At 39.1% G+C, this 14399-nt stretch overlaps 1 protein-coding gene and 1 non-coding gene across 14 annotated transcripts in view; one reads left to right on the top strand and one right to left on the bottom strand.

Moving 5' to 3' along the window:
* The first annotated feature begins 289 nt into the window (after positions 1–289).
* The window catches only part of CSDE1 (cold shock domain containing E1), a 36770-nt gene continuing 22660 nt past the window's right edge, over positions 290–14399 (top strand). For 9 of the 13 annotated variants that reach the window (XR_010842236.1, XR_010842231.1, XR_010842230.1 and 6 more), the window contains exons 1-2: positions 420–524; positions 7447–7868. The gene's annotated coding sequence lies outside the window, so the exon portion shown is untranslated. Of the gene's footprint in view, positions 525–7446; positions 7869–14399 lie in introns of those variants that run through there. The other 4 variants (XM_059037062.2, XM_059037084.2, XM_059037055.2 and 1 more) reach the window with 4 other exon arrangements.
* On the bottom strand, positions 9829–9914 carry LOC131746995 (small nucleolar RNA SNORD35). Its single transcript, XR_009332732.1, has one exon. It is a non-coding gene; the product is annotated as a small nucleolar RNA SNORD35 (small nucleolar RNA).

The following is a 14399-nucleotide window of genomic DNA, read 5'->3' as shown; positions in this document are numbered from 1 at the left end:
TTAAAACCTAACTCCATATTAAAGTCCAGTCTAATGTAGCGGACAAGAGAAAGAAGGCTTGCACTGTGAATAAAGAACTGGGGTTTGGGGAACTTCCGGGTTATCTCTGAGAAAAGAGAAATCCTTTATGATATTCCTGATATGCCCTCCTAATTGTTCGCCTTCAAGGTTTATCCTGGTCTCGGGGCCTAAAACATATTCAGGTTTGCAAAGATCAGAGACGCCGAAAGTCAGCCGCCACCCCGCCCCGTGCGTCCCAATGGAGTCAGCAAACACCGAAACTGTCCTGCAGCTCACGGAGGATGGGAACTAAGGGAACGTAGACACCACCTCGGTTGTGGTTAAGCGCAGCGCACTGGCTGGCGTCACTCAGACCTCGTGCGCAGGCGTACTAAGGGTACGCTCCCCCCTTCCTGTGCACGCGCTCGAAGCCCGCAACTCTCGCGAGAGAAGCGAGATTTATTCCTACGTACCGGGCCGTGCTGCTTATGGCGGCGCTGGAGAGGGGGCGCTGAGCTGTTGGGGTGAGTACGACCTCAGGGTCCAACTGGGGGTAGCAAAAAGCCACGTTAAGGGTGTATGAGAGGACCAAGACAAACGGGAGAGACTTCTGAGGCAGGGTGGGCACTCCTAGAGCTCCGGGTAGAGGAGAACTCACCCTGAGCCCCTGCCCCGGGCTTTTCCACCCGGCTCACGTTCAACTGTCTAGGCCTCACGTCAGGTTGAGAGCAGAAGCGAAGAGTTTAGGCCAGGCGGTCGCGCGTGGTGGTGGTTTTGGTGACTAAAGTGGGGGGAGGGAGCGAAAATGGAGGCTCCGACCGCAGCCAAGATGGAGGCAGGGGTGCGGGGCTCGGGCGCGGAGGCTGCTGGGAGTTGTAGTCTGGCTGCTTCCTGCTCTGCGGCTTGGTGGGGGAAACGAGAACTACAAGTCCCGGCGGGCGGGGCGAGGGGGTGGTGGCGCGGTCCTTTGTGTGAGACTGGAAGAGCTGGAGGCATAGGAGAGGGGCCTATTCTGACTCTGAACCCTGTGGTATCTTGGCCATCACCTTCTTGGGGATCTGACTACGAGTACCAGAGCGCAGTGCGGCAATGGCGCCTCCTTTGTGTATGGACTGAGACCCCGCTCCAGCTAACTGCTTAGAGACATCTCCTTTCCTCGGCACATCTGGCACGGTAGTGCGGCCGAATTGTCATCCTTACTTCCATTCACCTAGAGCTGTTTATCTTGGGTCTCAACACCCAACCTTCACCTCTAGTCCCCCCCTTCGGCTTCTTGAGAAAGAGAACCAGCCCCTAAACTTAGGCACATGGCTCTCACCCTTCTAATCCTGGAGTTAGGGCGAACTCGGTGAGAACTCAGTGGAGTTCTCCTTGCTCCCCCTCTGATTCTTATGGTGTAAGAGCCCGGCCCATATTGTGCAATGAAAGGCATGGCTTCGTCATTCTATGTAGAATTAGTTTTTTAGACCCCTGGTCGTAGACACTTCCGAGGTTCTTACCATCCACTGTATCATAAGCAGGAAATCTTAGTGCTACGGTTCTTTTTGCTTTAAGGTTTTCTTTTAGAAACACACAGTAGCTCCTCTCTTGCCTGACAAGTGAGGCAGGGAACCCTCTCTAAAAACAGCCTTCAATCTGCAAATACAAAAGCTGAACGTTGTTGTGTGAGGTAATTTCCTTGTTTTGCGCCTAAAATAAGCGAAAGAATGTGGTCCTCTTAAACAGTTGGTAGGGTGAAGGAGGAGGGAGGACTCCCAAAGGCACTGTGGTAGTTAAATCTTTAAATCCTTCCTGTGGGAGACTTAGCTTTTTACAGGATGGTATGAACTGGCAGCTCTTGACCAGAGCTACCAATCTGTAAAATGTAGGTACCAAATTATAGCCCGCTAATATAAGTTATTCTGTATCAAAACGCTGAGTAATTTTCGAGTCTCTAGAAGGAAGCATTTTCAATACTACGTTGAGGGGCAGTATAATACCTTTGTGCCCTTTTGGTACTAACCAACATTGGGTATTCTTGGTTTGGGTAAGGAGGGGGTTTATATACTTGAATAGGCATATGCCTGAGTCATAAAATCTTGATAAATTTTCAACCTTTTTTTTTTTTTTTTTCCTTTTAGCCATAGGCCCGAAATAAAAGAGATGGTAGTGGTTTGAGTGATTTTGCAGCTGCTCTGGATGTTTACCATCGAGATGAGTATTTATAGCAGCTGAGTTGAAAAGTAAAGCATTTGAGGCACAGAAGCTAGGTTTTCTTTTTTTGTAAATAAGTTCTGACTTAACAAGTATGACCTCTAGAGTATGGTTGAAAATTCTGGTAAATTCCTAGCAATGAAAAATGAGAATATGGAAGCTGACATGTAGTCCTGCTTTATCCTACTCCTGTTTTCCCTTCCCTCCATCTAAAGACACACAATGCAGGACCATTACAACATTTAAAAAAAATACTTTCTTTTAAATTGTTGTAAAATATACATAACGGAATTTACCGTTTTAACCTTTTTTTTTTTTTAAGTGTACAGTTCAGTAGCATTAAGTTCATTCACATTGTTGTGAGGCCCATACTTTTGACAAGGTAGTTTAAACATGGAAATGCTGTGTGGGCAGATTTTTAAGGAGTTGAATTTGAGGACTGCATTACAAAATAAAAATCTTGAGATCTTGTTAAATAAATGCAAGGCATTGGTTTGCCTTCTTAATTTAGTCTTTTCAAAAATCAAAGGGGGACTACTTTGAGATTTTTGACCCAGACTGTCTTATGGAGAGCTGTAACTTGCAGGATTTTTCATGATAAAGAATTACAGCTAGAAGAATTATAACTGTATTTTTTAAGACTTAATAGCTGGAATGTCTTCAGTGGTGAAATTGCTGTGGTGGGGGTGACTTGTTTTCTTGAATCCCATCATTTCTTCCTGTTAAATGCTTTCTGCCAAATCAAGATTTTTAAAAATTCCTTTGTCTTGGTATTAGAATGTTTTCTGCTTGCATGTGTGAGTACCTAGTTAAAAAAAATAATTCAGAACTTTTTTCCAGTTCATAAATACTGCCAAGCCAGAGGAACTCTAAGAGATGTTTCTGTTGTGCTACATTTTTCATTAGGGGTATTAAACTGAATATTGTGTATTGAAAGATTATTTTTGGAGCATTACATGTCCTTTTATGCTGGGGTATAATATTAATGTGTAGTTGAAAATAATTGATCGGCAGTTTATTCACGTTGAACCTGTAGGCTATCCATTGGTTTGCAGCTGCAGCCAATATATAACCAGTTAGTTGTCTGCATTTCTGCTTCTTGGATGTAGTAAGTGCAAACTCCTGCTATGGGTGAGTTTGCTAGGTACTGCCTCCTTTTATCAGCGAAGGTCTTTGCCCAAGGGCCTTACATTTACTGTTGCTTTATTGGGCATGCCAGTGCCTTTTTCCCCTCATCAGTCTGTATCTGCTCTGACCAGTGTGATAGCCATTAGCTGTGTGTGGCCATTGTGCAGTTGAACTGTGCACAGTTCTGACTTGAAATGTGCTGTAATATAAAATAAGCATTTGATTTCCAGGGATGTTAAAAACATGTCAGTTACCTGTGGGAACTGATGACATTTGGATTTGGTTAAATAAGATACTTAATTAAAATTAGTTTCACCTTTCTTTCAAGTTCATATGATTACTAGAAATTTTTAAATTACATATGTAGCTTGCACAATATTTCTATTGGATGGTGCTGGTCTACACTATTCTTTGATTTTTGTGTCTGGAGCATTTCTTCAACTTCTTTCCACACTGGCATTTGTCCTATTTCAAAGTATTAGTATTATGTAAAAGAAGTTAAGTGACGGGTGGGTGTATAATTTTAAATATCTAGTAACAGCACAATTGTTATTACTAAAGGAAATATAGAAAAAGATGGTTGCAGCAATTTGATTTTCTTTTATTTCCGCTCAATGTGTTGATGACTTAAATTGTTTTAAGGTGGTTAATTATCTAAACTTTATCATTTTCCTTAGATCCCAAAGTAAAACTGAATTAAAACCTGTTGGGCACTTCGGTTATACAGGTTAGAGAAAAATGTGATATACTTAAACTTGTCTTGGGTTAATGCATCAAGAAATACCAACTGGGGAGTTAAAGCAAGAATGAGTGTTAGTCATATAAATCAACAATAGAGAACCATTTCAGTTCAGTGCTGCCTGTTTGTGTCTTTGCTCTTATTCTCAAAGAAAGTACTCTGAAGAAAGTGGGTTAGGTGGAGGGACTTTTATAGACTAATGCTGTACCGACTGAGTATAATTTGTCAAAATGATAAACTGGGTTATGTGGTAACATTTTAGATGGATTAATGCCATATAAATGTATTAATTCAACGTGTATTAGTTTAGGGCCTACTGTGTGCCCGGCTTCAGCTAAGCTTTTGCGATGAAGCAGAGAACTGGAGGAGACAGTAAATAACAAAACAAGTGATGATAGTTTTAAGGCAGGTGAAATAGGGCATGACTGTTTGGATTATCTGATCAAGTAAAGGAAAATTAACTTCTAAAACAGCATGACATAATTGATTATTAACTAATGGTGATAGTGTTCCCATACAGAGCAAAGGAAAAAGGAGTTGATTACTTAGTAATCAGGGAGACTCTCAGATCCACATTTAAATTGTTCCTTAGTTTTTTTTATTACTACTCTGTATTTCATGTGACTTAAGCGTCTAGCTTTGGGGGCGGGGGGAGGTTGTAGGGGGTACACGTTGGTTCAGAGGATTAAAGAATTGGTCAGTACCACCCATGAATGTTAATAATCTTAGCATGAGTGGATAGCAAATTTTTTAAAATGCCCAATGGATATATTTTAAAGGAAGAGGTTATTTCTTGATTGGATAATTAAGACTTTATACAGTTCACCAAAACAAATTTTTTTAAGGTTGGTGGGTCTACCAACTTGAATTGTGTCTTTTGCTGTTATAGATTAACTATCTTTTTGCTGTATTAGTTTCTGCTGTGGTAAATTTAGCAGTACCTGGTTAAGTGCTGTCGGGGGCTGTGATAAAGAAATGAACTTGAGTTTGTCTCTCAGAAATCTGAAATATAATTGAAGGAACAAGATACATAAACATGTAAGTAAAGTGCAGAAATGATTTGGTACCAAAAAGCATGATGCCAGCAGTTGGAGTTGCTGTAATAAATCTGTGCTGGAATGGTCAAGAAAGGCTTTTTTTGTCGCATTGAAGATGACAAAATGTATTCTTTGTGGAAAGACCCATATACACAAAGACTAGAATTCAGGAATCTCCCAAGAGTTGCATTTAAGAATTAGGGAGGAAAAGGCACCTATCTAGAAAACTGGAGAGCAGAAGAAGGTAAAGGTAAAGCAGAAGAAGGTAAAGGTAGAACTGACACACCTTGAATGGTGGTGGTTAAACGCTGGCTGCAAGTCAGAAACACCTTGGGGGCAGGGTGGGAAAGAAAATACACCAATGCCTAGGACCTAATTAGAATCTCAAGGTGGGATCCAGGCTTTGATTCCCCCCCACCAAGTCCCAGGTGGGTTGGATTTGCAGCCAGGATTAAGAACTTCCCATTTAGAGTGCTGGAAAAATCACTGAGGATTTTGGACAAGGAGATGAGATGAATGAGATGAAATTGGAATTTTAGATAAATCAGTCTGGTAGTGTTATGTGGCAGAATATGGAAAGGGTTGACACTGGAAGTTAGCAGATGTGTCAGACCTCTGGACTAAAATATGATGTCATTTAGGGCAAAAGATGAATACACAAGGTGTCTTGAAATATTGATAAGACTTGCAACATTGGGTGTGTAGGTGGAGAGGGAGGAATCAAAGATCATTACAGAAGTGGTGCTACGTCAGGCCAGTTAAATTACTCTTTGAGTGGGGACTGGGTATGTGTATGTCTTAAAGTTTCCCAAGTGATTTGAGAATCATTGCTCTAAGAAGTATCTAGTCTGGGTAATAGGAGAATGATCCAAATAAAATTGAAAGATTTGACAAATGTAACATTTGATATTTGAAGTTACTGTATAAAGTCATGGAATGTTAGGTATACGCAGTGGCCACAGATCAGCTGTTACTGACTTTTCATTTTGCATAGGAGAAACTGAAACTCAGGGAGATTAAATAACTTGTTTGTGACATTTTACTGGTAAGTATCAGTGTGATTAATATTGAGCTCTCCTATTCTGTTTCACCAGGTCTCACCTCTCACCTTATAGTCATTACTTCTGATCTTAAAATATACTATCCACCTCTCAGCATATCTAAAACCAAATCCACCTTTTCTTTTCCTCATATAAGTCATTTTAGTTAAACAGTACCATTTTAGCTAACATTTGAGGCACTGCAAAATAATAATTTTTTACAGCTAATACAAAGCACAATTCTGTGGTTTTATTTATACATATATTTCACTTCTCTTCCCTTCTCATTTTAATTGTTTCTCCTTTATGGACATTCCTCATCTGTTTATGGCAACAGCTCTAATGCGATGTCTGTTTCCTTCACTAAGTGATCCTTCATAGGATTTCAGGATTTCATACCCTTTCATCAAGAACTAAGGCTCTCTGTTTCCTGTTATATCAAGTTGAAACACTTCATAATCTGGCTCTACTGCATCTGTCACGCCATATATCTCATTTCACTTTAACCCAGCCCTCTGTTCTAGCCAGGCTAGCCTGTTGATTCCTCTGAAACAACAAGCCACACTTGCTGTGACAGTCTCATGCAATAAAGCTCCCTTGATGCCAGGCATAGAAAATCCTATACATGGTCTCTGCTCTCAAGGGACTTAGGATTTAGTTGTATACTCTGGCTTGGTTTATGTGATATTTTATGCCTAGACTACTCACCTGTTTTCTTTTTCTCAAAATTATCTGCCTATTTCTCCAAATTAAGCTGAAATATTCTACCTCTTACTAAAAGCCTTCTCTGACCATGTTGCTTTGATGCACAGACAGTGATGCACAAACAATAAGTAGTATTTCTAGAATAGTATGTGATGTAGTAGATACCTAGATATTGAGCAAATTAATTTTGGACATTTTGTCCTATATTCTAGTTTTTCCTCCATGTATCAATAACTCTTCTCAACAAGGGTGTAAACTCCCTGATGGCAGGAAATTCTTTAATGTTTTCCACAGTACTTAACACAGTGCTAGGTAGTTACAAAACACTTATACTAAATAGAATATTATGTTATGTAACTTCGAATTTATTTGTGGGGAGGGGGTGTCAATAAGGACTGAATAATTTCGGGTTTTGAGTGTACAGTACCAAAGGAGGTATCCATTAGCACTTGGGAGATTGCTCAAATGACATTGAGTGTGTGTGCTTCCAAGTTTTCTGCAATGCTTGATTCTAAGTTAATGAAATGAGTTTGTCCCTCTAGCTGCCCTCTGTCCCTGATTCTTTTATGTAAGTTATACTTAATGTCTTCATTCTTATCTCTAGTATGAAGTGTAACAGAACAGACTTTACCACCTGAAACTGCTGCTTCAAGTTCAGATCAGGCAAGGAACAAACCTCGAAACAACCAACAAGACCAAAGAAGAGTACACTTACGTTGAAGACACAACACTTGATCTGAAACAGGAAGTTTGTGCCTACTCAACAGCTTTGAAAGAGCACTTCCCAACGCTGCTAGTAGTCTTTGTTTTCTTCAGTGCTGTACTGTGAGATTGCCCGGTGCAGCAGCAGTTGTATTCTTTATTAGCTTGATAGGTCATTTTCTCGCACGCGCTCTCTCTCTTTCTTTTCTTTTCTTTTCTTTTTTTTTTTTTTAACACTAGCAACTTTCATCCTTTGAAACGTGTGCTGAAAAAGAAGAATCAGCAAATACTACTGAAAGTGCAATATTTGATTATCACTGCGAGGTAGGTTTGTCATTTCCTGTTGGCAAGAATCAGTTTATAATTCTGGATTTCCTAATTATTTGGTTAAATTTAAAATCTTAATCTGTTTGCTTCTAAAGGTATTCTGAAAACAATTTATATTCTCAACTATTAGTCTGAAAATATCAACACTCGATTATTTTATTTAATTTGTTGTCTTTTGTTAGATGACAATATTTATGCCCACAACTGGGATTTTCCACCCCATATTATATTTATTAATACATACAGATCTCTTGATTTATTGGTCTCTTGGAAAGAAAAACTCCCTCTACTATTTAGAAGTTAGGGTTTCAGTTAGGAGTGCCCTTTGTAGTCTTTGAGGTAACCTTGGGTAAAGAAAGCCTACAGAGAAGGGACATTTGAAGGTGAGTTGTACTTTGTTAAGAGGGAGAAGAGTTTTTGGTAGAAGTATAGAGGTAACGGAATGAGCAGATTTGGGGAGATCTGAAAGCACATGGTATATGTTGAGTAGTCTATTATGAATGGAGTAGAGAATACAGTTTTGTGGGGCAGAGAGAATAACTGGAAAGGGAGGCTTGCTGCAGGCAGGTTCTACAGGGCCCACTCAACTTGACTTTATTTTTCAGGAAAGTTGTCAGCTGTTTATAAGCAAGGGCTTAATGGATTTTGTATTTCAAACCTGAGATAGTTTATTGCTTCAGATTTTAAAGTTATATATTCATAAATGTATCTTTGAAAGACAAATGGTGCCACTGTTAAGGAATAGGCTGAGGATGGGAAGACTTGTTAGGAGTAATGGACAGAGTGTAAGGAAGATAAAAGCTACGGTAAAGGCAGAGAAAGAGGTAGACACTAGGTGTTTTAATGGTAGAAGTAATAGGACTGGTGACTAGTTGAATGGGAAGTTGAGGCTGGAGGGAATTGATCTAGTCTATCCAGTTTTCTAAGTTAGAAATCTTTGTTCATAGGAATGGGGAAGTTCAGGTAGGGATTTGTGGAAATCTATTTTATTAGATAGTAATCTGAAGTTGAGAAAATATTCTAGTATGGAATGTTAAACAGTGGTTGTTTGGGGGAGGTAAGATTGTGAAGGGCAATTGTTCCTTTTTAATCTTTAGTTTCTAGAGTTTGTAAAATCAGCAGAAATAAAGGCTTGCAATTCAGAAAGGAGTCATCACTTTATAGGTAATAAAGGAAGAAGTGCCAAAGAAGAGAATGTTGAAAGAGATAGGTAGTCCAGGTAGGAATGCCAAGGAAGAGAATTTCAAGAACTGGGTGGTAATCCTTTTGTAAAACGCTTCATTGATCAAATGAGACGGAGAATGAAAACGGACCACTCCTAGGTTGTTGTCTTATAAAAGCTTCATCACCATTTCAAGAAGCAATGGGCCTTTATCTCCAGTTTATTTAAAGGTCGAGGACCTGGCTGTGGTAATGACCTTACTGTGGACCAGAATTATTCCTTAATTTAAAACTACCATTAATACCAATTTATTTAAATTATCCATAAACAGACATTTAATTACTCAGTATTAAGGTTATTGTATTATTTGCTTTTTTTTGTTCGTTTCTTCCTACCTCCTCATCTGATTTTTTAAAAAAATAATTTTAGACTGGTACCAATTGTGCTGGGTTAGATAAAATAATGGGGATTGAAATTGTACAGCTCTATCGTTACTATTCAGAAGGGTAAAAGATTAGATGCTACAGCGTTCATTGCATTGACATGCATTGTAGAGATGGATTTAAAGTAGAAGTGCTTTTTGTTTAACCTAATCTTTGTATTCTGAGTATTAGTTTACTACAGGAACATCCCCCCCACCCCGCCCCGGTGAGGGGGTGGAGGTAGGGGGAAGCAAAGCTGTAAGGAGACAAGACAGGGTGACTAGGGGAGGGCTGTTGGCAACCTGTCCTAGAGGATCCCAGTTTAGTCATCAAACTTCTCAGCAAGCCTAAGATCAAAAGCTGCTCCCTGCTCCTCCTGGCATCAGCTGAGCCATTGACATTATTGGCACTGGCCAGAGGGGCATCGCAGACCATTGTGAGAGAAAGCCATCATCTGCTATGTGAACATTTTTAATGTGTAAATGCATGCATAGATGTCAAAAGTTAAGTTATATAGATTAATTCACATATTTACAAACAGATAAATGACAATTGGGGGGTTATTGACAGTAAAACATGTTCTGATTGTACAGTTGTGAATTATTCCATTTAAAATGAGTGCAGCTAAGGAAACAGATTTGGTAATGCAGTAGAACCACAGATTTTGTTTTTATTTTTTTACTTTAATTTTTATTGGAGCATAGTTGCTTTACAATGTTATGTTAGTTTCTTGCTGTACAGCAAAGTGAATCAGTCATACATATACATATATCCACCCTTTTTTAGATTTCCTTTCCATTTAGGTCACCACAGAGCATTGAGTAGAGTTCCCTGTGCTATACAGTAGGTTCTCATTAGTTATCTATTTTATACATAGTAGTGTATATATGTCAGTCCCAGTCTTCCAATTCATCCCACCCTGCCCCTTCCCTCCTTGGTAACTATAAGTTTGTTCTCTACATCTGAGAACCACAGATTTTAAAAGAGCCTTTGTAAAAAACAGTAAAAGTAGTACATAATTAGGAATGAATAAAAATATTGAGGAGTGGGATTGGCCTTTAAAAATACCAGTGAATAAGGCTTATAAGAAGTTTGTCATGTAAAGATAGACATGGATTGTTTTGATGAGTATTTTGATCAAAGACAGTTTAAGGTGACAAAGAAAGCAAAGCTAGGAACATTAAAAGAAAACTAAAGCCTCAGGTGAATAAGAAGATAACAGGGTAACTTGGCTAGGGGTGTGGAGACCTATGATCAGGAACTGTAAATGTCTTGATTGATTTTCAGTCAGGTGTGCGAATTTTGGAGCCTGCTCTCCATCCCTAACAAAAATCCAGGAGCAAACAAATAAAAAATAAGTTTCAATAAGGAGATTTGACAGAGTATCTCTTGATAACATAGTGGTCAGTATGGAATATAGATTGGATTATAAGCATTAAAAGGCTTTGACTAATGGACTGATTTTCATAGAGGTCTCCATATGTGTGCTACCAGATTCTATTCTTGCTCTACTTTTTAAAAAGATTTAGTAGTAAGTAGTTATGTGTGTGCTCTGTACTAAGCACCATTTCGGGCTTTTTGTATGACGTAACTAACCCTAACCATCCCCACAGCCCTGTGAGGTGGGTATTAAGGAAGGACATAGAATGCTTAAAAGACAGATTACAAAGGCTGATAATTTAAAGTTATCCCTCTAAATTGGAACTCCAGGTTAACTAAGAAAAGAAATTTAAAAGCATTAGATTAGTTTTTTCTTTAGGAACAAATGATCAGTTATACAAGTACTAAAAGGAGAAAATCTGATTTTACTAATTAAGGAGTAATAGAGTTTTCTTTTCTTTTTTTTCTTTTTTTTTTTTTTTTTTTAGTTATATAAAGTTACTCAAACTTTAGTCTACAGAATCAAGAAACATAATCAGTGCTTTCTATATATTGGTCAGGGTACAGTAAGAATAGTAGTGAAATGTACTTCAGTGAATAATAATTTAGAACATATCCAGAAAATAGGAGTTAGTCTGAAAAACAGTTGCATTCCGAAAACTGAAAGGAGCAAAGGAAGTTAAGGGGAAATATGTTTAGATTAAGAAAACAGTCATTTTCTAGAAGTGTCATACAGTGAAATAGGTTGCCTTTTCTAAACTAATTCCTTTTCAGTGGGAGCCACGCAGACTAGGTTAGGGAAAAGGGGGGGAAAACAACTCAGAGATGTTGCAAGAAGAAATTAAGGAGCACAGAATTTTTTTTTTTTTCCCACCTCCCAAGGGAATTTGGAGATCACTTAGGCCATCATTTTACATCTGCAGAAACAATCTCAGAGAAGTTTTAAAAATTACGAGAAGCAAGACTAAAAGCCAGTCTTTTGATTCTAGTTCTGTGTTCTTCGGGGAACTTTAGTTGATTTCTTGAATTAGAAGTGAAGTTTAAATTTGACCTGTGATTCTTTCCAGTTCTCCTTTTTTTTTTAAAAAAAAAATCATTGTTAATGATTTTTTTAAAAAATTTTTGGCTGCGTTTGGGTCTTCATTGCTGTGCGTGAGCTTTCTCTAGTTACGGCGAGCGGCGAGCAGGGGCTGCTCTTCGTTGCAGTGTGCGGGCTTCTCGTTGCGATGGCTTCTCATTGCAGCGCATGGACTCTAGGACCAAGGACTCAGTAGTTGCGGCTCGCGGGCTTAGTTGCTCCGCAGCATGTGGGAATCTTCTCGGACTAGAGATCGAACCTGTGACCCCTGCATTGGCAGGCAGATTCTTAACCACTGCGCCACCAGGGAGGTCCCATTAATGACTTTCTGATTAAAAACAAATACATAGAAAAGAGTTGAAAGTCTAAACTTGGTGTTGGGGATATTCGTCTGCTGTGTTCACTACTATACATGTAGAACCTAGAACAGTGCTGATGCATTGTAAGCATTTGAGTTCTGGTTTAGTGCATAAAGCAGTGGTTAAGAATGTGAGCCGTGTGGCTTCCCTGGTGGCACAGTGGTTGAGAGTCCGCCTGCCGATGCGGGGGACACGGGTTCGTGCCCCGGTCCGGGAAGATCCCACATGCCGCAGAGCGGCTGGGCCCGTGAGCCGTGGCCACTGAGCCTGTGCGTCCGGAGCCTTTGCTCTGCAACGGGAGAGGCCACAACAGTGAGAGGCCCGCGTACCACAAAAAAAAAAAAAAAAAAAAAAAAAAAAGAATGTGAGCCGTGGAGTGAGCACTGAGTTCTGTTCCCATTTACCATTTTTAGCTCTGTGCACTTAGAACACCATCTAAGTGTTACATTGTCTGTGAGTATTGAAGTAGACTTTCCTCGTCTTTCCTTTTTAAAATACAGTTGAAATCATATTATAGAAATATTTTTGTCATTATATAAATTACTATGAAACTTAAGATTGTTTCCAGGAATTTGTTACTAAAACATTTTAATGCACATTTGTGCAAAAAGCCTTGTCCACATTTCCCCATGATAGGTTTCCTGCAGTGGAATTATTAAGGAAAGCACCTCCACATTTTGGTACATGTGGTTAAACTGTATTTCAGAAAGGTTGCACCAGTTTGCCACCATGAAAATATATTAGCATGTTCTTAACCTACATTCTCAATTTTTTTAATCTTTTATCTTTGATAGTCTGATAAATGAATAATTTGTTTTATCTAAATTTTTGCTTGCCAGAATTGAAGTTCATATGTTTTGTGTTTAATGAATGATCTTTTAAGACTTATTTATCTTAATGTCTTTCCATAATTCAGCAAATGAGTGCTTACTATGTGCCAAGCACTGTCTAACACTAGGGATTTGCTTTGAACAAAAAGCCCCTGCTCTCATAGAGCTTATATTCTGGTAGTTTAATTCTTACTGATTTGCTTAAATTCTTTTTTTTTTTTTTTTGCGGTATGCGGACCCCTCACCGCCGCGGCCCCTCCCGCCGCGGAGCACAGCCTCCGGACGTGCAGGCCCAGCGGCCATGGCCCACGGGCCCAGCCACTCCGTGGCATGTGGGATCTTCCCGGACCAGGGCACGAACCCGCGTCCCCCGCATCGGCAGGTGGACTCCCAACCACTGCGCCACCAGGGAAGCCCAGCTTAAATTCTTTAATGATACACTCTCATATTTACATTTGCGTTTGTTCTCTTTAGGTTTGAGTATAAAAGCTTATACTTTTTATGTAATCAAATATTGATCCTTTCCCTTGGCTTTTTTTCTATTGACTTTAAACCTAGAAAGTCCCCCCTTCCAAAAACTTTATAAATGCATACATCTTTATTTAATATTTTTAAGGCATTTAACACAGTTCATCTAGAATATATTTTTTGTATGCTGTGAGATGAGCAAGTCAATTGATTTTTCCCCTATCTTAAAAAAAAGCCAAGTAACATTTACATACTGGTCCACCCCCACCCCCCTTTTATTGATGTTGTTTTTATGTTAATTTTTTATAAACAAGCGTCTGTTGAGCTATCTACTTTTTCCATTGGATTTCTCTTTTTACGTAATTGTTTGGCGGTTTTGTTTGTTTTTTAAGGAACATCCATTTTGTTTAATGGTGCTTCTTTAAAATTTTGATGGTGCTGCTTTTAAAAAAAATTTAGCTGAACTATTAGGAATTCTTTTAAGGGTTAACATACTGTCTTATCTAAAGTTGCTTGAGTGATAATCCCTTTTTAAAAAGTAGCCCTCAAATTAGATAAAGGCTAGAGAAAAATACTTAAGTCAGGAAAGGTGCTACAACAAAGGAGAGGTTCTGGTTCAGTTCTGTTTTGATGTGCACATCTAAAGGTGAGATGAGATGAGCAGTATAGCCTAAATTCCAGTAGGCTTGTTGGGGAACAGTTTAGTCTTAGAAAGAAATAATACCTCTAATTCCTTCTCATTCTGGTTCATTTTTCCTTAGGGTGAGAAAAACATGAGTCTTACCTCTTCAGCTAGGACTACTAGGACTGGAGACTTGAGAATGTGTTT

Source organism: Kogia breviceps, chromosome 1 (genome assembly GCF_026419965.1).
Source record: "Kogia breviceps isolate mKogBre1 chromosome 1, mKogBre1 haplotype 1, whole genome shotgun sequence".
Lineage (NCBI taxonomy): Eukaryota > Metazoa > Chordata > Mammalia > Artiodactyla > Physeteridae > Kogia > Kogia breviceps.
The sequence above is the reverse complement of the archived record's forward strand: the minus strand, read 5'-3'. Positions and strand labels throughout refer to the sequence as shown.